Genomic DNA, 22171 nt, shown 5'->3' with positions numbered 1-22171 from the left:
GGCAGAGACACAGGCATAGGGAGAAGCAGACTCTATGCAGGAAGCCTGACGCAGGACTTGATCCCAGGACTCCAGGATCATGCCCTGGGCCAAAGTCAGGTGCTAAACAGCTGAGCCACCCAGGGATCCCCTGCTTGCTTCTTTAGCTTCAAGAGGAATAGTCAGATTTGTAGTCACACATCAGTTGAAAATGTGTCATATAATCAAAGGCACTTGTAGAATCTCGGAAGTATAATAAAAGCTGATATAAATGATTATGTCAATAACACTGGCGAATCAGGCCAGCAAGGGACTTAAAATGTAGAAGATAGATAGGTAGATATTCTGATATGACATTATTTTAATATTAGCTAAGAACATAGTCCATAATTTGAGGTGATTTTGTTCTGCTTATATTATTTGCAAATCCCTTCTGGTTCAGTGATTGTTTTCAGGAAAACTACCCAAATTATCTAATACAGGGTAAATTCCAACAGGATGCACAGAGATTCTTTCCATTCATTTTTTTTTAAACCAAAAAAAATTTTTTTGAGGGGAGGTGCATGGGGAGGTGGAGTAATTGGTGATGGGCATTAAGGAGGGCATGTGATATAATGAGCACTGGGTGTTATATGCAAAGGATGAATAACTAAACTCTATATCTGAAATTAACGATACATTATATGTTAACTGATTGAATTTAAATACAATAAGTTTTTTAAATAATAAAAATAGAAACATTTTTGAAGCAATTACCAAAGTAATTATTCTCTCAAAAATATACAGAGAGAATAACAAGGAGTATAAGTGACTTATTCAAATTTAGCTAGGACACAGAGAAATGCAAAGATCTTTTGATATTATGGCAAGAGGACTATGGAGTGTTTCTTATCCTTTTAATTATGTGAATGTATTTAGCAAAAGTAATGCAGTAGTAGGTACTCAGCAAAAGTCTCATAAACAGAAATAGAACAAGACACTCTTAAAATCGCACACTTTCTATAAATACATTATTATATGAATTCTTCCAAGGTAGACTATCAAATTGTACTGACTTCAGAGTAAGGACACAATGGTGCTGTTTGTTTCCCCTACCTTAATCTGAGTGACAATGCTTTGTGTTCTATTTTGAGTTTTTCTTTTCTTGTAGAATCTTTCCTGAAATAAATCTGAAACACAAAGCCACAAAACTCTGAGTAAGCAGGTCTACAATGTAGGAGTGCCCTGAATTTGGATGGAACAGGAAAGCTCTTTCAATCTTTTAAGTTTCATCAATGTATTTCAATATATTTAGTTTAGAAAACAACTCAGTGCATCAACGTTATATCATTATAGTATTACCACATTAATGAAGAAGACATGCACATTAATGAAAAATAAATTAGCTCTGTGTTAACAAAAATCATGGGGTAGTACTTGCATAGACTTGTTCCAACTGTATCCTAAACATACAATGGGAGAACTTAGTGCCAGGCCCTAGGTTGGGCCTGTGGCCAACATGTGATAAATGAAGTTAGATCTCACATTTTCTAAATCCGTGTTCCAGAGCTGACATCACTGGCACTCCAAGAAGGCAATAGTCCTGTGCCTGATAATTCCCCCAATCTATTATTTTCTTTCAAGGCTTCTATAATCCGGTAAGAAGGAAATCAGATGCTTTCACTCCTGCTTCATTCATGACCATAGCAGAAAAGTTTCTTAGGAAGGCAGCAAAATATTGTAGCTGCTCTAATGACATGTCTTTATTGAGGGAGTAGATTGAAAAGGCCAAGAAATACTTCTTTTGGAATTTTTGCTGAAATGTTCACCATCAATCAAATCAGCAAAGGAAATCATTTAAAATCCAAATTGTTTTTTAATAGGAAGAAAAATCCAATTGATTAATAAGAATAGGTGGAATTCCCACTTGATGTTTAACAGTGACAGAAGGATCAAGATAATTTCTGCCATTTTCACTTGTTCTTGAAGCCTACTTTGCCTGCTTCTAAGAAGAATGGGATACTAAGTGATCAAATACAAGATAAATTTTTTTTTAATTTTTTTTTTAATTTTTTTATTTATTTATTTATTTTTTTTTTTAAATTTTTATTTATTTATGATAGTCACAGAGAGAGAGAGAGAGGCAGAGACATAGGCAGAGGGAGAAGCAGGCTCTATGCACCGGAAACCTGATGTGGGATTCGATCCCAGGTCTCCAGGATCGCGCCCCGGGCCAAAGGCAGGCGCCAAACCGCTGCGCCACCCAGGGATCCCAATTTTTTTATTTATTTATGATAGTCACAGAGAGAGAGAGAGAGGCAGAGACACAGGTGGAGGGAGAAGCAGGCTCCATGCACCGGGAGCCTGATGTGGGATTCGATCCCGGGTCTCCAGGATCGCGCCCTGGGCCAAAGGCAGGCGCCAAACCGCTGCGCCACCCAGGGATCCCTACAAGATAAATTTTGATTAGAGTTTCAGGAAGTTAAGCATTTATAGGGCTCCGTACAATCTTACCAAACAATGATTTGGTACTAACTAATTTTTATTCAAGCTTCCAGATCTATGTGGATCTTTGTCCAGAGTTCTGAACAGGAATATGAAAAAATGTGGCAGAGGCATAATAGAAAATAGGTCAGAAACAACAATGACTTTGAAATAATTATTCAAAGTTTTGTTTAAAGATCAATCCAGCCTCATTAGTTTGAGAGTCTTTCACTTAATAGATGATCATTAAATTCACTGCTGAGACAAAAATACCCTTTAAATGTGCAAATTATTTATCCCTTCCTTGTTGTAATGATAGAGATAATTTAGTTTGGTTTTAGACAGCTCTCAGTCCAAAAAGGAGAGAAAAACCTTGGAGGTTTGATTGTTTGTGCTTGGTTAATATATGTATGTCCTACCCTAAAGAAATCTGATCTCACTTCAATATTTGCAGAAAGATATGCCATTTATTAAAAACTCTGGGGCAGTCATTTTATTGCAAGTGTTCTTTGCTTAACAAAATAGATTCATTCAGCAAATATTTATGGAGCATCTTCTGAGCTCGAGGCAATGAAACAGATAGAAGAGATTCTGAAATGAATAGGATAAACTGCATTTCTTTGAGGAACTCATAATCCTATGTAGGATGTATACATTGGGAACACTGCAACACAAATGCCACCCGTGTAATAGAATTTTAGTACAAAGTTTTATGGGAACATTGAAGAGAGTGATTAACTCTGACAGAAGGGCCTTGGAAAAATCTTCACAAAGACATTTACATTTCTAGTGGGTGTACGGGGACGAATAGATGATTTCACGGTAAAGAAGTAGCTGAAATCCCATGAAGAATTCCTCTTAGAGCAGGTTCAAGTAAAGTCAGTTCATTGGCAATTTACATGTGATTCCTTTTATAAAGTAAATTAAGAGACAAAACAAGAGAAGGAGAAGGAGGAGGAGGGAGAGGAGAAACTGACCACCACTTTCTTTTAGGAAATAAAACTAATCTCATTGTGGCTTACATCTTAATTTATCTGAGTCAAACCCATGAATTATAAGAAAACTTTAAAAATCATCACCCTCTTTAACACATTTTTTCCCCATAATGGTTTCATATTTATCCTAAGCCCAGCCGTTCAATCCATGACCCTTTAACAGTTTTTCACTGTTGGTGGCTTTGGTGAAAACATTGCCTCCCCACATGATTTATCTTTCCTAGCCTGTCTCTGTGAATATTATCCTGCACATGTTTCCCACTCCCTGTCTCCTCTGTCACTCTCTATTACACTAGCCTGACATAAACCCAACTGCTGCTAAACCTAGCTGAAGAATATGGCTAGAAAATACACAAACTTCTTCAGGATAAATCACTAGTAGGGAATCCATCATTGCTGAAAACCCTATTCAACCACCCTCGAAAAAACCATTATCTTTTCTCTTATCAAGGTATTAATTACTACTTCTTTTCTCTCTATTGACTCTAGGAAAACTCAAGTGTTCCCATTAGAACTAGTTCATCACCAAATCTCTTTGCTTGCATTAATCTCTAAAACTATTCCTTGCTTTTCTCCAAAAAAAGTAAAGGATCTCTGCCTGCTTTAATCTAAACTCAACACCTCTATTTGGTTTTTGTTTGTTTCATGTTTCAAGTTTTATTTTTATTTATTTTTTTAAGATTTTATTTATTCATGAGAGACACAGAGAGAGGCAGAGACACAGGCAGAGGGAAAAACAGGCTTCCTGTGGGGAGCCCAATGTGGGACTCGATCCCAGGACCCCAAGATCATGCCCCGAGTTGAAGGCAGACGCTCAACTGCTGAGTCATCCAGGTGTCCCTCAAGTTTTAATTTAAATTTTGGTTAGTTAACATCTAGTGTAATATTAGTTTCAGGAGTAGACTTCAGTGATTCATCACTTGATATAATATCCAGTGGCCCTCACAAGTGTGCTCCTTAATTCCCATCACCAGTTTAGCCAAATAAAATAACTTCAAATACTCTCAAATTCTATATTCAAATAATTCTATATCAAACCTCATATTGTATTTGCATTATACATTCAAATACAATAAAATGCAATAGTATCCAAATAAAATAAAATACAATAAAATAAGATTCAGAATGAAAGTTAGATAAATACATTTTCAGACACATAGAGGCTGAGAGATTCCAATTCCAATAAACCACAATGGAAAATGCTGAAGGACTTTCTGGTTCCTGAAAAATATGGCCCCTCTTGTATATATGGTGAGCAATCTGATATTGTCCAACAGATCTCATATGTACTATTCTTTTTTTCCACTATCTTGTTTTCTCACAGTGTATTTATCTTCAAGTTCAAGGTCATGCATTTTCCTCCTTGTATTTTGTTTATTTATAAGTTTATTTAATGAATTCTTCATTTGATATTATCTATTTCTTGATATCTATATATATGTATATATTTATACCTACATCTACATTTACATATGAATATTTCTATGTATATCTTGGGGATCCCTGGGTGGCGCAGCGGTTTGGCGCCTGCCTTTGGCCCAGGGCGCGATCCTGGAGACCCGGGATCGAATCCCACGTCAGGCTCCCGGTGCATGGAGCCTGCTTCTCCCTCTGCCTGTGTCTCTGCCTCTCTCTCTCTCTCTCTGTGTGACTATCATAAATAAATAAAAATTAAAAAAAAAATTCTCTATGTATATCTTTCCCTAGTATTTACTTTTGGTTTGTTTTTGTAGATTCTATGTCTCTGCTAAAATTTCCCATCATTTCACACTTGTTTTCCATATTTCCTGTGAAGCCCACATTATTTTTTCAAGCTCTTGTCTGATAATTCTAACATCTTACCTCTGGGTTTATCTTTATTAATTATTTCTTCTTTTAAATATAAATTATACTTGCTTGCCTGGTTGAGTGTTCTACAATTTTTTATGGAAGCTGATCTCTCTGCTGTATCATCTAGCCACCCAGCTTTGGAATTGCTGTATAGTTCTCTTCACCTCTGGATCTGCCTTGAGCTTTCTATACCTCCGGAGATTCTTTCTATGATTCTATCTTCTCTCAGCGTTCAGAAGATGGAAGGCCTTACTCTCTGTAATGCTGGAGATGTTTTATTTCTCGTACTCAGCACTCAGCCTTCTGGAGGTGAAAGCCAGCCATCTGTCAGATAGATGTCTTTCAATGCTCCTGCTTGTTGGCTGCTCAGCCTTTGGTTCCTGAGAGCCCAAGGTGCTTTGTATGGCTTATAACCTGGACACTAATGGTTTATTAACTTTTAGTTGGGCTTTTTCCTACTCCAGACTTTGGCAGGTTCATTATTTTCTCATCCTTCTGCAGGGGTAAGAACAGCTGAGATCTCTTTCTCCTATAAACATCTTTTTTTTTTTTTCTGAAATTTACTTTGTTTAGGTTTTCTTGCATTTTCAGATTTCTGATAAATTTAAATATACACATATTTAGTACATTTATATATAATATAAACTATATGTGTATTTATATATAATATAAACATATTCAATATGTTTATTCAATTAAATACATAAAAATGATAATATTATGTGGTTGTCTTCTGGTGTTCACTATGGTCCCTAAAAATAGAAGCAGATATTCACTTATTTGCTATTGCTTTTGACTCAGACCCACTTCCCCATCCTTTTTCTCTTTAGATTTTATTTGAAGTCTAATATAAACAAGTTGGAAATTGTCTTGTTCTGTCCATCTTCATCTAGAGAAGAAGTATGAGGATGTAGAGCTAGAATAGCTGTATTAAATGTCATTAATTATGGCTTAATCATTAAAATTTCTTGACTTTCTGTACTTTTTCAATCAAATGGGAATATTAATTAATGCTGCTTAATAAAATGATTTTCAGCACACTTTCCAATGGTTTCCAGAGTAGAAGTGAAGATGAACTAGAGTTCATAAAAGTTCTTTATGAACTTTAAAACAATATACACCTTTTGATTTTATACATATTAATAAATAATACTTTTTGAATTAATAGTCAAAATCCTAGAAGAGAACACAGGCAACAACCTTTTGAAATTGGCCACAGCAACTCCTTGCAAAACACATCTATGAAGGCAAGGGAAACAAAAGCAAAAATGAACTATTGGGACTTCATCAAGATAAAAAGCTTCTGCTCAGCAAAGGAAACAGTCAACAAAACTACAAAAACAACCTACAGAATGGGAGAAGATATTTGCAAATGACATATCAGAAAAAGGGCTAGTATCCAAGATCTGTAGAGAACTTATCAGACTCAACACACCCAGGAAACAAACAGTCAGGGACACGTGGGTAGCTCAGCAGTTAAGCACCTGCCTTTTGCTCAGGGTAAGATCCTGGAGTCCTGGGATCAAGTCCCACATGGGCTCCCTGCATGGAGGCTGCTTCTCCTTCTGCCTGTGTCTCCACGTCTCTCTGTGTGTCTATCATGAATAAATAAATAAAATCTTTTAAAAAAAAATTCAGTCATGAAATGGGCAGAAGACATGAACAGACACTTCTCCAAAGAAGACTTATACATGGCAAACAAGCCCATGAAAAAATGCTCCACATCACTTGCCATCAGGAAAATACGAATCAAAACCACAATGAGATACCACCTCACACCAGTGAGAATGGCTAAAATTAGCAAGACAGGAAACATCAAATGTGGGAGAGGATGCAGAGAAAAGGGAGCCCTCTTGCACTGTTGGTGGGAATGCAAGCTGGCACAGCCACTCTGGAAAACAGTGTGATTTCTCAAGAAGTAAAAAATAGAGTTACCCTATCATCCAACTATTGTGCTACTAGGTGTTTAGCCCAAAGATATAGATGTAGTGAAGTGAAGAAGCACCTGTACCCCAAGTTCATAGCAGCAATGTCCACAATAGCCAATCTGGAAGGGGCCACTATGTCCTTCAACAGATGAATGGATAAAGAAGGTGTGGTTTATATTTGTAATGGAATATTACTCAGCCATCAGAAAGAATGAATGGTTCCTATTTTCTTCGACGTGGATGGAACTCAGCACTGTATTATGCTGAGTGAAATAAATCAGTCAGAGAAGGACAATCATCATATGGTTTTACTCATATGGAGAATATAAGAAATAGTGAAAAGGACTATAAGGGAAGGGAGGAAACTGAGTGGTGAAAAATTAGAGAGGAAGACAAACCATGAGAGACTCCTGACTCAGAAACAAACAAAGGGTAGCAGAAGGAGAAATGGGTGGAAGGATGGGGTAACTGGGTGAGGGGCATTAAGGAGGGCACATGATGAGACGAGCACCAGGTGTTATACTTTCTGTTGGAAAATTGAATCTAAATAAAATAAATAAAAAAAAAAGAAGCGGTCTAATAGACCTTACTTAGAAGTCTAAGTAATTTATCACTTAACTTGTTTATATCCTGATTATAGCATATCATCAAAAGGAGGAACCAAATATGGTAGAGAAAAATATTTCTCCAAATTATAAAAATTATATGTAAAAATGGTAATAAAGCTTAATGTGTCTATCAATGCTACACGATAATGGCAAGATAATATAAATACTTGGAAATGGGATATTTAGTAATGGCATTTGATACTTCGTATGGTGTGAATAGCAAACTTCCAAAAACTATATTTATTCCGATGTATTGTATGTCTGAAATCAATTGTAAGCCATTCTGAAAGATGGCTTTTCTGAAAGATGCACAATCTCGGAGGGAATACATAAATAGCTCCGAGTTGATCTACTTTTATTTTTATATTTTGTATAGCAAAATAAAATGTTCAGTATGCTTCCAATATGAGGAATGAGACACAATGTTTCAAGGCAAAGAAGCCACTGCAATGGCCCAGGTTAGTTTGCTTCACCTTGTCACTCTGTCCCTTCCACTTGGCATGTTATCCCACCTCACCTGCAGCCCAAACTGTCCCAGTTCTGAGCTTATTTGCATTTCCTCTGATGGGCATGGCATTCCCTGCCCTTATTTTTCTCTTTTTAAACTTGTAAGCCTTACCGTGAAGTTTAAAATATTAATGACTTTGCTGGCTATTATTTCAGTTTCTGAACGTCTGGCTGAGCAAAGGGAAAATGTTCCTTCTCTGTGAGTAATCTTACTCTATAAAAGGAAATGGTGGTCTTAAATATTTCCTTCCTTTCAAATATCATGAGTTTTCATCATATGTCCAGTTCCCAACTATTCAAGCCCAGACCACCTCAAATGGCCCCTTAAGGCTTTGTGTTTTGCTCTTCCTCTTCAAAATCATCTCACAAATTACAAATTCTTTGTAAAGTTATTGGATCATGCTCATTCCTCCAGCATCTTCACTGTTTTTCTTGAATCCTCCTTTCTTTAGCATTTGAGCCCTTCCCCATCCTGATAAGAGCATTTCTTGTCTTTTACCCCTTCTCACATCATCAAAACATTCTACAGATTATCTCGCATCTGTGTTTCCTTTCCCCAGAGCGTTTCCTCCTCCCTTCCCACCCCTGGGGATCCTTTTCTTCTCTTAGTCACTGTTTATTGATAGCCCATCCATTTATTCCACTGAGGCCAACTCTTACAGGCTATCTGCAATGATGTAGGTATTTGAAACTATATACAAATATATAGTTTATATATTTGAAACTATATATATATATAGTTATTTGAAACTATATATAAAAAATTTCATTTATTATTTTGTTAGTACCCAAACCTACATGCCTCTTTCTGTGACTTGTGTCCCTTGGTTAAAACAGCAACAGGAAGAAAAAAAACAAAACAAAACAAAACAAAACAGTCATCTAGGAAAGAAATCTGAAAACACACTTGGCTCCTCCTCATTTTACAAATTCTGTTATGTAATTTATTGCTTTTAAATATCATTTGAATATGTTCTTTCAATTATATCTCTTGCAAATACCGTCTTAGGCAGGTATTTTTCAATTTTCACCACGGTGACTATAGCAATAAGTCCCTCTGCTCCCCAGCAATTCCTCCCACTCAACAGCCACTAGCATGGGCATCTGTATCTGGATGTCTCATAAGCAAATTACAGTCAGTATATTTCAAACTAAGTTCACAACGAATCTCTCTCTCTTTCAAAACTTGCCTCTCTCTTTTTGCTCCAGTTTTCGTTACATCCCAGTCAGCTTGATTTTTTACAAGGCAGTGATCCTAGGAAGTGGTGTTCTGGAACCAGCTCTTCACTGGCTTGTGAGACCCAATTGTGCACATTTTCCTCAATTCCACCTTCAGTGACATCAGGTTGACAGCTTGTAATTCACTTCACTGGAAAATTTATACCATGGAAATTGGCAGATACTACAATTCAGCACTTTTGATTTTGTTCTTATCAGGGAGCCAGTTTACCAGCACATCACCGTCTGGGGACATCCACCATGATAGCTGTTCACCTTTCCCAATTCATCTCAAATATGTTTGGTTTTTAAGGGTGTTTAACTTATCGTATGTCTGTTTGTTCTTTTCATTGTAATACATTCATTTATACTCAAGTGGTTTCACTGAAATAATTTCCTTGAAATGTTTACCCTTTCTTCCCTGGAGTACTCCTACATCACTGCCACTACAGTGATCTTTCTGTAAGGGAAATCTGATTATAAAGCTCTTCTATTCAACATTTGCAGGAGCTCTCAAATGCTAGAAGATAAATACAAAATTGTGAGCATGCTGCTGAAGGCTGTTTGTAGGCTGCGTTCTCTTTATCTGTGTCTCCAAAACACTCTTCTCCTACTGGGTGTCAGGTACCTGAACACTATGCCTATAGAATTATTTTCAAGTCCCTCAGGTTCAACCACTATTCTTATGTTATTTCAAATGCTGTTCATTCCCATTTCAGTATCCATTTTGCAAGCTCAGATTGTCTTGCCCATCTGAAATCCAACTATAAAACCTCATTTGGTGAACTATTCCAGATTTTTTTTTTCAGATATGCTCATTCTCTTCTTATTCTGCAAATAAGACTTCTATTACTACCAATATAATGCCTTGTAACATCAACACACACACATATTTATATTTATTATTCATTTTTGTATTCTTGGGTCCTGGCCTAACCTTCTTGACTGTCCCATACAGAACAAATACTCTGTCAATATGAACATATCAGCATCAAATGACAAAGCTCTGTTTTCCTCCCGCCTAACTTCAAGTCACTGAGCATTTCCTATGGGCCTTCCGTGCATCAAGAACTGTGCATATTTGTTTTAGTTCCTTATAACATGTGTACTTGTAGTGCTGTTATATAATTAGAAGGTTTTTTTGTTGTTGTTGTTGTTACGTGTGTATACAAGTAACTTTCTTAGAGTTATGGCAACAGGTTTGAGCTAAAAACAATATCTCTTTAGTTTTGAAGATAATTTCAAGATTTGATAGGGCACATACTGTGCTCATGAATTGAGGAATTATGGCTAACATATTCATTGCACTTGTGCCTATCCATCTCTCTATTATTTCTATTACCAAGGAGAATTCTAATTACTCTGTGCCTATGTGTATATTCATTTAATTCTAATAAGTTAATTTAGTATTATAAGCCACTTTCTTCAGATGAATTCACTGAAAGGAAAGAAATTAGGTAAACTTTTTTTTTTTTAATTTTTATTTATTTATGATAGTCACAGAGAGAGAGAGAGAGGCAGAAACACAGGCAGAGGGAGAAGCAGGCTCCATGCACCGGGAGCCCGACGTGGGATTCGATCCCGGGGCCTCCAGGATCGTGCCCTGGGCCAAAGGCAGGCGCCAAACTGCTGCGCCACCCAGGGATTCCTAGGTAAACTTTTTTAAAGTCACACAGAAAATAAATGGAAAAAAAAAACAGAACATAAACCTGTTTGGCTCTTTAGAATCTCTGTAGTTTGGCTCCAGAATCTCTGCTTTTAATTGCTACATATTGACTCAGTCAGTTGTTGATAAAACAACCCAGACATTCAGTAGTGAAGTGCAGATAGGTTTTTCTTTAAATTTTTAAATCACTTCAATTTTTTTTTCCTGTATCATAAATATAAACCCAATTTCTGTTTGGATTAGAGATAGCATCATGGTACCTGAATCTACTCTTTAGTATACTTTCAGATGAAAGAATAAGTGGTAGCCAGGAAAAGCATGCACAGGGAAGAAGCATGCACAGGGAACACACTACAGATTTAAAGCAGTAATTATTTTTTTTCACAAATTATGTGAAATCATGGAAGTCAAACTTAAGTAAATAGGATCTGAATATTGTAAAGTAAAAAAATTGTTGAACAAGACCAAAAAGGAATGAAAAAAAAAAAGATACTTTTAACCTATACCAATTATTTTCAACTTACGGAAGTTTGAATACAATCAATTATTTGGAAAAGAAGTATTTTCTCTGTGCAAAGTTTCAGTGAAGCACTTTCATAAATCAGGATTCTTTTGTTGTGAAGATAGGCATTATTAGTGTATTTTAAATGTACTATTCAAACTTGTGGACTTTGCTGATTTTACATTTGAGGGAAGACATAGCTCATGCAAAGTATTAATTGATTTATAGCTCGCTCAGTTGACTGTGATTTCATGGGGCACAAATGTACTTACAGTAAGTGTCCTAAGCTCCCAAAGGAGAGTCCACAAGGTTGAACAAATCAGCATTGAGCAAAACAGCTACTGGAGAAATATTAACCAATTTCTGCCTAGCTTTTAATGTGTCTGAGGGGAGCTTTTGTTTTGCAGATGATCTTGCTGCTTTTACTATCATGTAGGATTTTTAGCCAGGCTTAGAATATTTTTCCATTACGGGGGAGGAAAAAAAAAGATGAATAAATAAAACTAAAATATTGAGATATGAGCACAGAATAGGAAGGAAAAGAGGCAGGCAGCCAACCAAATCCCATCTACACACCCTATCAGTCTGCTCTTCCTCCTGGGCTGTACTACCGAATTCCTTCACTCACTTCCTCCCTTCTCTATTCACTAGAGCTCCCTTCAGCTCGCTGGGCTGAAAGATAAGGACCCATTTCCTTAGGGGAATCAGTTCTTGTAACAGTTAATCGACCTGCTAAGTGCTGAAGCACCCAAGGTAAGACGCCCGCCCGTGGATCTGGAAAGGACAACCTGCCTCACAAGAAGCATGGCTTCCCAGAGACATTTGGAAGTTTATTGATTCCAAGAGAATTGAAATCTTGGACGTGCGTGCTGTTTTCTCAGAGGGGTTTATTAGAGCACTATGACCTTTCTGAGCTCTGTGTCTCTGCTTTTGGTGACGAGGGAGAGTCATTGTCACAGTTTACAGATTGTTCTAGGACAACAAATATCACAGAGGAGTTTTAGGAAGAGTTGAAGGCTCAATACTTTGAACTCAGGTAGCCAGGATCCTGGACTTGGGGTATGCCTTGGGCTACAACTTGTGTGGTATTTGTGAGGCTTTACTTTGTTGCTGTTTTCTGTGTATTTGTTTTATTTTAATGATTCCAGGGCCAACATTGCTAGAGCTTTTTGCTGTTTACTGAGATGTGGGGGCCACTCTGTCCTTAAGTTTAAAACAAAGAAATGAACAAACATCCAGTTTACTCCTTGACTCCAAAGGGTTATTTCTAAAATTATTTTCTTACCAGAAGTAGAGAACATGATTGCTATGTTGAGGGCAGCTAAAGAATTTGATGCCTGATAAGACAAAGTAACGTAGATCCATTTTTTTGCTATTGTCTTAATGTTCCTAAGGTTTTTCTTTTCTTTTTTCTCCACATTAGGTTATTATGATTTTACTATCAGTTACTATTTTTTTTCAGTTTTTTTTTCAGTTACTATTTTTAAGCTCACAAATCTAGAAAACACTATTTAAGATCATATCCTATCTATTGTAAGAAGGACGAGACTCAGGGCTGTATAGAATGATCTAGCTAGGCAGAAATGCATCAAATATTAATATCCCACATAACGCCACAAAGCCAATGTTATATGTTATATAAACAAGCAAGAAAATAAAATAAGAGCTGGAATTTGTTTAGATCTCATTTGTCTTGCAGCTCATTTGTAACACAAGGCATCTCACTGGCTACCTCACACCTTTGTACTTCTAGTCATTCTTTAAGACCTGTGATTTGAAACAGAACTTTTTTCAGTCAATATTTCAGTTTAAAAATGTAGATTTTTCTTAAAGATAGTTCCTAATGAAAAAGGAAATACATTGTGGAGATTTTGTAATTTTTTATCCAATCTGATTTAGAGCCTCAAGCCATTCAGCTACTGGTTTGAAGAACATTTAATCAGATTTTTTTTTCTTTTTTAAATGTTCTGAGTGAATCAATCTGTGACTTTAATTTTCCCACTTCGCTTTCTTTTACAATGGATTTTGAATCTTTGGATCCCCATTTGGTATCGTGCGTGTGTGTGTGTGTGTGTGTGTGTAATTACATATAAATATATATTATTTGTATATAATTTGGTTATATATAACACCAAAATGGGATTTAGAGATTGCATATATTATATGCATCTAACAAAATACACACACACATCCATTATTCAGCTGTTCAACTCTTTCCACAACTTCTTTCTCTTTGCTACTTATGCATTGTTGATGACAGGAAGATAGCTTACAACTGATTAATCTTGAATATTGCTTCATCTTTTGAGAAAAAAAAAAAAAAAAGAGCCCTATCAGAAGTATGTGATTATCTCCATGCTGCTTTCTTGGCAACTCAACTAAGTTTTCAGCAGTTGCACGGCATAGCTTCCCCTTAGTCTCGTGGGAGCTGAAGAGTGAATTGTTTTTCTAAATAGTGATGAACAAATATATAAATGTCATTTGAGCTCATCAAAAATTAACCATTCTTTTGGTTTTTTACTTGTTCCTTCATTAATTCTGTTTTATATCTTCATTTTTAATGACTATAAAATATCCTGCTATGTGGTACAAATCATCTTTTATTTAGGGAATCTTCTACTTCTGGATATTGAGGAAAATTTAAAATTTTTTCCTCAAATACATAGAGTAATAGGTAAATTTACATAATAATCTTGGCTATTATCCTTTAGTTCTCTATGACAATTTATAATATGTAAAATTGATTTCACCTAAAACAAGAAAACATTTTTTAAGATTTTCTTTGTTACTTCATGCTCTAATGCCTTTCTCTTTTTTTAAGGATACACTTTTTTTTTATTACAACTCTCTGAGATTTGTAATATCAATTTGGAGTTTTTTATTTTAATAGACCTTTAGTTTTATTTTGAGTCACATAAAAATTGAGAGGAAAGTAAGATTCCCTTATATATCTTGTCCTCCACACCCTTCTCTCCCACTATCAACATCTTGCAAAAGAATGATACATTCGTTGCAATCCATGAACTTACATTCCCACATCATTATCACTCCAAGTTCGTACTTTCTATTGAGGTTGATTGCTGGTCTTGTACATTCCGCAGATTTTGATAAATGCATGATGATATGTATGCAGTATTATAGTATCAGACGCAATAACTGTCTTAAAAATGCTGTTTTCTGCCTATTAATCCCTCCTTTCCCAATCCCTGGCAACCACTGATCCCTTAACTTTCACTATAGTTTTTCTTATCCAGAAAGTCATATATAGTTGGAGTCACAGAGTACATAGACTTTCTAGACTGGTTTCTATCACTTAGTACTATGTGTTCAAGTTTCTTCCGTGTCTTTTCATGACTTAGCTTATTTCTTTGAAGTGGTGAATAATATTCCACCATCTGGATATACTACAGTTTATCCTTTCACTTTCTGAAATAACCTTGGTAATTTCAAGTTTTGAAATTATGAGTAAAGCTACTATAAACATTTGCAGGTTTTGTGTAGACATAAGTTTTCAACTTATCTGAGTAAATATCAAAGAACACGATTGCTAAATTATAGGTAAGAGTATATAAAGTTTTATTAAAATGTGCCAAACCATCTTCCAAAATGGCTGTAGCAAGCTATATTACCTCAAGCAATGAATTAGAGTTCCTGTGTCTTCACATCCTCACCAGCATCTGGTGGGGTCAGGTTGTTGGTTTTTTGTTGTTATAATAGATGTGCAGTGGTCAATTTTCTTTTAAGAAAACTTCTAACACCTGATTTCCTGTCATATTTTTGAAAGCTCAGTTATGTCTCTCTCATGTCAATGTTCCCATTATTAATGGTGACAAGTTCTTGCTGATAATTATCTCTTTTACCCCCTTTCTCTCTATTTTTTTTATGGCCCCTGAATACGTCTGACTCATACTTATATCCCTCTAAGTCCTAACGGAACCTCCATCTAGTAGGTTCTCAATAAGGAAAGAGGATATATCTCTGAAATCTGCATAGTTCCTGATATATTACAATAAGAAGTACTAGATACCAACTTGACAGTTTACTTAAAAACCAACATTTGATACTTTATTTTTTTAATTTAAAAAAAAATTATTGTCAAGCCTGTATATGTCTTGAACTCTAGATTCCTTTCAGAAGTTTTCCTTAAAAAATCAGTTTGGCATTCAACCTTAAAACATGCATGCCAGTCTTATTATTATTATTTTTAAAGTGAAGACATGAAGTACCCAATACTTAATTTTTAAAAATATTGACTAATAGAATTCCAACTGGGCAAACTAAAGACCAAGATTAGAGCTTTTCCCACTGTACTACACCTACATCATTTTTTTTCCAATTATTTAATCTTAAAGGCCAACACACAGCCATACCAAAACAAGAATTTCATTGTTTTGAAAAGGAAAACAATAAAAGTTGATATACTTAAAGAAAAGATTTGTATGGATAAAACAAAAGATGGCAGGGGATAAAGGACTTAACATGTTTGATATGAGGCTTAACAGAATTTTGGGGTGTGTAATTCATTCTAAAAGTGTACCAAATAGAAGGCAGAAAATGTGCAAATTGGTATCAAAGATCTGCTACCACAAGAAAACTTGTCGTGTCCTGTTACCTTGCAAGTTTAAATATATCAGGGCAAATTCTGATTCATAGTAAGAAATATGTGTTTGTGTCTTTGCTTATTGAATCAAACTTTCTTTACTACCTTAGGATGAGACATTTCAAATATTCTAAATAAGAATGTTTTAAATTTATATTTCACATTCTATGCATTTTTGTTCATTTCAATCTGGCGAGTAATTGGTTACATCTTTAAGCTGCATTTTATAGGCATTTCTAGAAATTTAAATAATATTTTGGCAAAACATAATAACCCAAGTTACCATTTGCATGGTCTAGAGGGCTATTAATATATTTGTAAAATTAAACATTTTTCTTTTAGGAGTCAATGTAACTGCAGTTAGAGAAATGTGCTTTATTTTCACAGCAAAGCACACAAGAGCAATGTTTCTTCCAACTATTGTTTGTGGTTCCTACTGAGTCTTTCTTGACACAGATTCTTTAATCTCTGCCCACAATACACAATGGGATAGAATGGAACAGTTTGAGACAAGATAGGGTAGGTTAAGATGCTAGGATGGGATAAGATTAGGATAGGATAGGATAGGATAGGATAGGATAGGATAGGATAGGATAGGATAGGGTAAGATAGGCTGGGATAGGATAGGATAGATAGGACAAGTAGAACATAATAGGATAGGATGGAAAAAGCAAAAAAATAATATAATAAAAGGTATAGTAGATAATGGAGATTAGTATTATTCTGTGAAGCATTCCTATAAATTGTGTATCCATATCTTCTATAGCAGGAAGAAATCCCCTGGAAGTAGAATCTGGAACAAGTTTAGTATAAGGAAGGTTTGTAAGTGAGTGCCCTTGCAAGCTGTGTAGGAGGCATCTGGTAGGGGAGGGAAAGAGAAAGATAGAGGGGGAGAACTGCATGAGGCAGATTGAGATGTCAATGTGGAATGCAACCTCAGTGGAAATCTGAGCTGACCCTGCATAGAGCCATGAAGGCATGATGTCCCTTGAGAGCTAACACAAGTGGAGGAAAGAACGTTATGTCTTCGTTGCGTTTCCCCCATCAGTCATTGGATGCAACCCACTCACAGAATCTTGGATGAGGTGGTCCTTTTCAGCTAAGATAATTCCCAAAAAGGATTACTGATGTTTGGGGGTCTCCTGCCAACAGCACATCCAGTGGGTCCTTCACTCATGAAAGATTTTAGTGGCTATCACAGCATCCATCCAATCTTATAACAACTCTAAAATGCTCACCTTTTGCATTAATGCATGTAGTGGGTTTAGCGGTATCCCTCCAAGAATTCATGTCTACCCCCAACCTCAGAATATGTTTTTATTTAGAAATCGGGTCCTTGCAGGTATAATAAAGGTAAGGATTGAGACAAAATCATGCTGGCCTGCAGTGAGCCTTTAATCCAATGTGAATAAAAAAAAAATCCAATGTGAATGACCTTCTAAGACAGAAAAGGACACCCAGAGAGATGGAAGAAGGTCACGTGAAGACACACGAAGGTTGGTATTATTCAGCCACAAACCAAGGAGCACCTGCAGACACCAGAAGCTGCAAGAGCTAAGGAAGTTTTCTAATCTACAGCCTTTGCAAGGAGGGTGGCCCCGAGGAAAATGTGATCTCAGTCCTCTGGCTTCCTGACTTTTGTGAGAGCTAAATAAATATTTATCACTTTAAACTATCAAGTTTTTGATAATTGGTTACCGAGGCTCTAGGAAACTAATTTAACACGTTTATATTATTTTTACATTTCTCTGTCCCATACAAAGGGCACCAATTATCCTTAACCCCAAGGACAAAAACATTTGCGTAAAATGTTGAATCATATCATAAAAAGTGAAATGAGTTTGTTTCTCATTTAAACCTATTGGGTTACATAAGTAATTAATATAATTTTATATGATTAATTTTATATAATTTTACATAATTAATTTTAATATATTAACTAACATATTTTAATATTTTAAAAGTACATTTTAGCAGGAAAATATAATCAAGCTGACAGCCATAAATCAATATGTTGGCTCTCGGCCTTGAGGCAAATGAATTAAATTTTGCGCAAAGAAGAAAACCATACAGAACAAATCCTTGGTATGGATAAAACTTCATCGCTCATAAGTCATCAAAAACAATAGCATAATAAATAACTTCTGTATTATTTTGTATATACAGCTGCATAACTATGTGAAGGAATGAAGCAAGGGAAGGAGGAAGGAAGAAAAATTTAGAAAAGAAGGAGGGAAGGATGGAAGGAAGGAGATACCTTATAATCTAAAATAATACCTACCACATCTCCCACTGTAGGATAATAGTGCTGATGGCTGGGCCTACAAAAGATAAAAAAAGAGAGGTTATAGAAAGATTCTGCAGAGGGGCACCTGGGTGGCTCGGTAGTTGAGCATCTGCCTTTGGCTCAGGTCGTGATCCTGAGGTCCTGGGATCAAGTCCCGCATCGGGCTCCCTGCAGGGAGTCTACTTCTCCTTGTGCCTGTGTCTCTGCTTCTCTCTCTGTATCTTTCATGAATAAATAAATAAAATATTTTTAAAAAAAGAAAGATTTTGCAGAGCAACATGGACCTCTTATTGATGCTTTACCTTTTTCATTCCTTGTATTTTACTAGTGGGTCATAGGGAGACTTCAGGGAAGGGTGATCAATCTTTTTGTTGTTGTTATTCCTGGAGTCACAATGGCCATGGGAGAAGAGGATTTCTGAAAGACAAAGAATATATATTTCATAATGAGGTTGACAAATAATAACATACGATATATAATGATGATGATGATGATACATTTATATAGTAATTTAAAATATCCTTTGTGCCTTCATAGGCAGACACACATGCAATAACCTATATAAAGACTTAGCAAAATCTATGTGCTCAGGGGACCCCTACTCAGTCTCCTTCTTCATCAACTCCTTTATGTAAGTTCATTTCCTCTTTTTTGGAAGATGCTTCCTCGTGATTTTCTGCCTCTGCCCTGTACTGCACTATCCTGACTCACGTGGCTTAAACATGACTGAAGTCTCAGCAGCAAGAAGAGCTCTGTCAGCTAATACAGATTCATGTTTGCATGTAAGAAATTTGCTCCTCTGGGACGAAATCACAGATGCACAAATGCTCAAAGTGTTCCCACTTCTCCCGAGAGGGACGGCTTACACTTCCAGAAGACATCCCCAGGGTAAAGGGCTTTTAAAATAATGCTTTTAACCTTTGCCTTTGTTCACAGTGCAGCTTTAAATTCCAGCTTTTCTCTGCCAACTGTAGATGCTCCTTAGCTGACCGTGACCAGGTAAGTCGTACTCCTATTGGTGGTTGTGTAGTTCTAAATCTTATTTAGAAACAGAGGTAATGGTGTAAATCGAATAATTGTTGTAATTATGTAAAAGGAGCATGGTCTCATGGTGGGCAACTAGAAAATCAATATTACCCAGTAGCCAGACCCTGACTCACTAAAGTATGTCATGCTCTTTTCCTGAGTTGGGATCATGACCTCAACTCCTTGCTTTAGCCATATGCTGACATAGATAGACAAGATTTGATAGAGGTGCTTGTGTGAGGGAATATAAAGTGTGGGATGTGGATGCTCTGTGTTTTTGCACAGAGAAACAGGAGGCAGAAGCCTCTACATGCCTGTAGTCAGGAACTAGAGGAAGATGGTTGGGCTTTGTGTGTTAATCCAAAACTGTTATTGGAATACTAAAAATCTAGCACCGTGATTTCCAGTGGGAATAAAAAGCCATGCAGCTTTCTCCTACTAAGTGGAGGAGAAATATTTGAAACATTCCTCTGAAGTTGCTCCTGCAACATTTCACTGAAGCTAGGAATCTTCTAGGTTGACTAAGACACTTTGCTCCACAAAATAGAGCAAGAACCACCCATCGCTATCTGATCTGCCATTTTGTCAGGTCAACTGTAGTGATACATTTCTTTGTTTATAGTCGAAGCTGTGGTCGTTCTCTTCGTTCTCTTCGGAAAGCCACTGTAAGACTCCTGGAATGTCATCTATGTGAGAACAGATAAGTAATCTATTTTGTTTGAGGCTGCATTCCCATGGCTGAGAACAGGCCTGACAGAAAAAGGAAGTTCATATATGTGTGTTAAATGAGTAACTTCTATCCGGCTGAGGGTGTAATTATAACAATGTCTGCAACTCACTTTGGATAATTGATACTGGTCCTAAAATAGATACTTGACTTGCCCTTCAGAACAGAGTCCAACATGGGGCACTTGGGTGGCTCAATTGGTTAAACATTTGACTATGGCTCAGGTCATGATCTCAGAGTTGTGAGATCAAGCCCGTGTGTTGGTCACTGCACTGAGCATGGAGCCTGTGTAAGATGAGATTCTCTCTTTCCTACTCCCTTTGTCCCTTCCTACCTCCTGCTATAAGAAAATAGTAATAATAAAAATAAACATTTTGGTAATATTTGCAATGCACCTTGGACAAAGGTGATGCTATACTTTGAATTATTTTATCCATAATTCAAAAAATAGATACTTATATTTGCTGCATACTGTATATGGTGCTATGATGACTACGAAAGAAATATTAAACTTTGTTCCCATAGTATGTAGCTTATATTCTAATTAGGATCACAAGAATGAAACTTATAAAGTAACGGTACAAAAAAAGATCACTTTTTAAATAAGTGCCTAACGTAAGGCGGATATCAGCGTGGTATACCCAGAAAAGAACCATCCAGATTTTCCCTCAGGGAAGGATTCATTGCATCTCCAGGAATGTGGTCAGCAGACAGCTTCCAGCTACTGGCCCTTCCAGTTTGAACATGGGTCACAGACCTTCTGCAGAGGAGACACCTCATGAGGGTTACTCCATTGCTTTGGGGGCCATATCTGGTGACTGGGAGAGTCAGCTATATAAATATCTGGCATTTTGGCTCAATATAGGCCAACACTAATAGGTGATATTCACCCCAGATTCCCCCAGGAGGTTGACCAAAGCTTTATTGGGCTTGTATTACAATTCAATTTCTTCTTCTTGCCCCTTCCTTCCATAGGTGTTGATTCCAAATGAATATACACCTCCATTTCAGTGTCTCATATTGGAAAACATAAGTCATGACCTTTAGATTAGCTAGATATGAAAAAAAGGTTAAAAAAAAAACACACAAAAACACAAAATCTTGATGGCAGAAAAGGCCAATGGATTTGGCAATGTATTGTTGAGGAAGAGATTGTTAATACAATAATGCTAAAAGCCATGCATTGAATACAGACTCCGTGTCTTGTCCTACGCTAAAGATTTTTACAGTTTATACATATCATTTCATTCAATATACAAGCAAGTATCTGATTTAATAAGTTAGGCATGGACATCCATGCTTTGTGGATTAGAAAAGTTAAGGGTCGGGAAGACAGCTGATTTTCTTGTTCTTGTGAGGGGTAGAATTTTCTGAGTTTGATGAGTCAGACTCAACTCTTATAACTAGTGTGAAGTTCAAGTTGGACCAGATAACTTATCAGGTAACATTTATAGGATGCATGGAAAGGAGGTTTAATGGAGCAGTCCCAGATCTGGGCTTCTCATTGTTCATATCCTCATCTCTCAGCTCCTTATAGTAGAAATTCTTGATATTGGGTTAGTATTTCTTTGGATACTTTATTTCTGCTTCTAGATTGCATCCTGCAAAAGCTTCTTGAAAATAACATCTAATTATATCTATGTTATTCCCCCCGCCCCCGGTCATATTTTATTCTTACCTTCCACACCTGGATCTATAGACTAGTTTCTACCCTTTGCTTTAATGCATGGAAGCAGTTAAGATGTTCACAAAGAGACCATTTGAAGATGTGGTTTTCCTTAGCTTTGTCTCTTCAACCACCTACTGTTCCTTTCTACCTAAACAATCTATTCTTA

General features: G+C 36.4%; 1 long non-coding RNA gene across 1 annotated transcript; it reads left to right on the top strand.

The window, feature by feature from the left end:
* Positions 1 to 12319: 12319 nt before the first annotated feature.
* Positions 12320 to 20304, top strand: LOC140595451 (uncharacterized). The gene is made up of 3 exons (XR_011997065.1): positions 12320 to 12449; positions 19520 to 19582; positions 20232 to 20304. It is a non-coding gene; the product is annotated as an uncharacterized lncRNA (long non-coding RNA).
* The last annotated feature ends 1867 nt before the right edge of the window (positions 20305 to 22171 follow it).

Source organism: Vulpes vulpes, chromosome 14, assembly GCF_048418805.1.
Source record: "Vulpes vulpes isolate BD-2025 chromosome 14, VulVul3, whole genome shotgun sequence".
NCBI classification, from domain to species: Eukaryota; Metazoa; Chordata; class Mammalia; order Carnivora; family Canidae; genus Vulpes; species Vulpes vulpes.
This window is presented reverse-complemented; position numbering and strand designations above follow the sequence as displayed.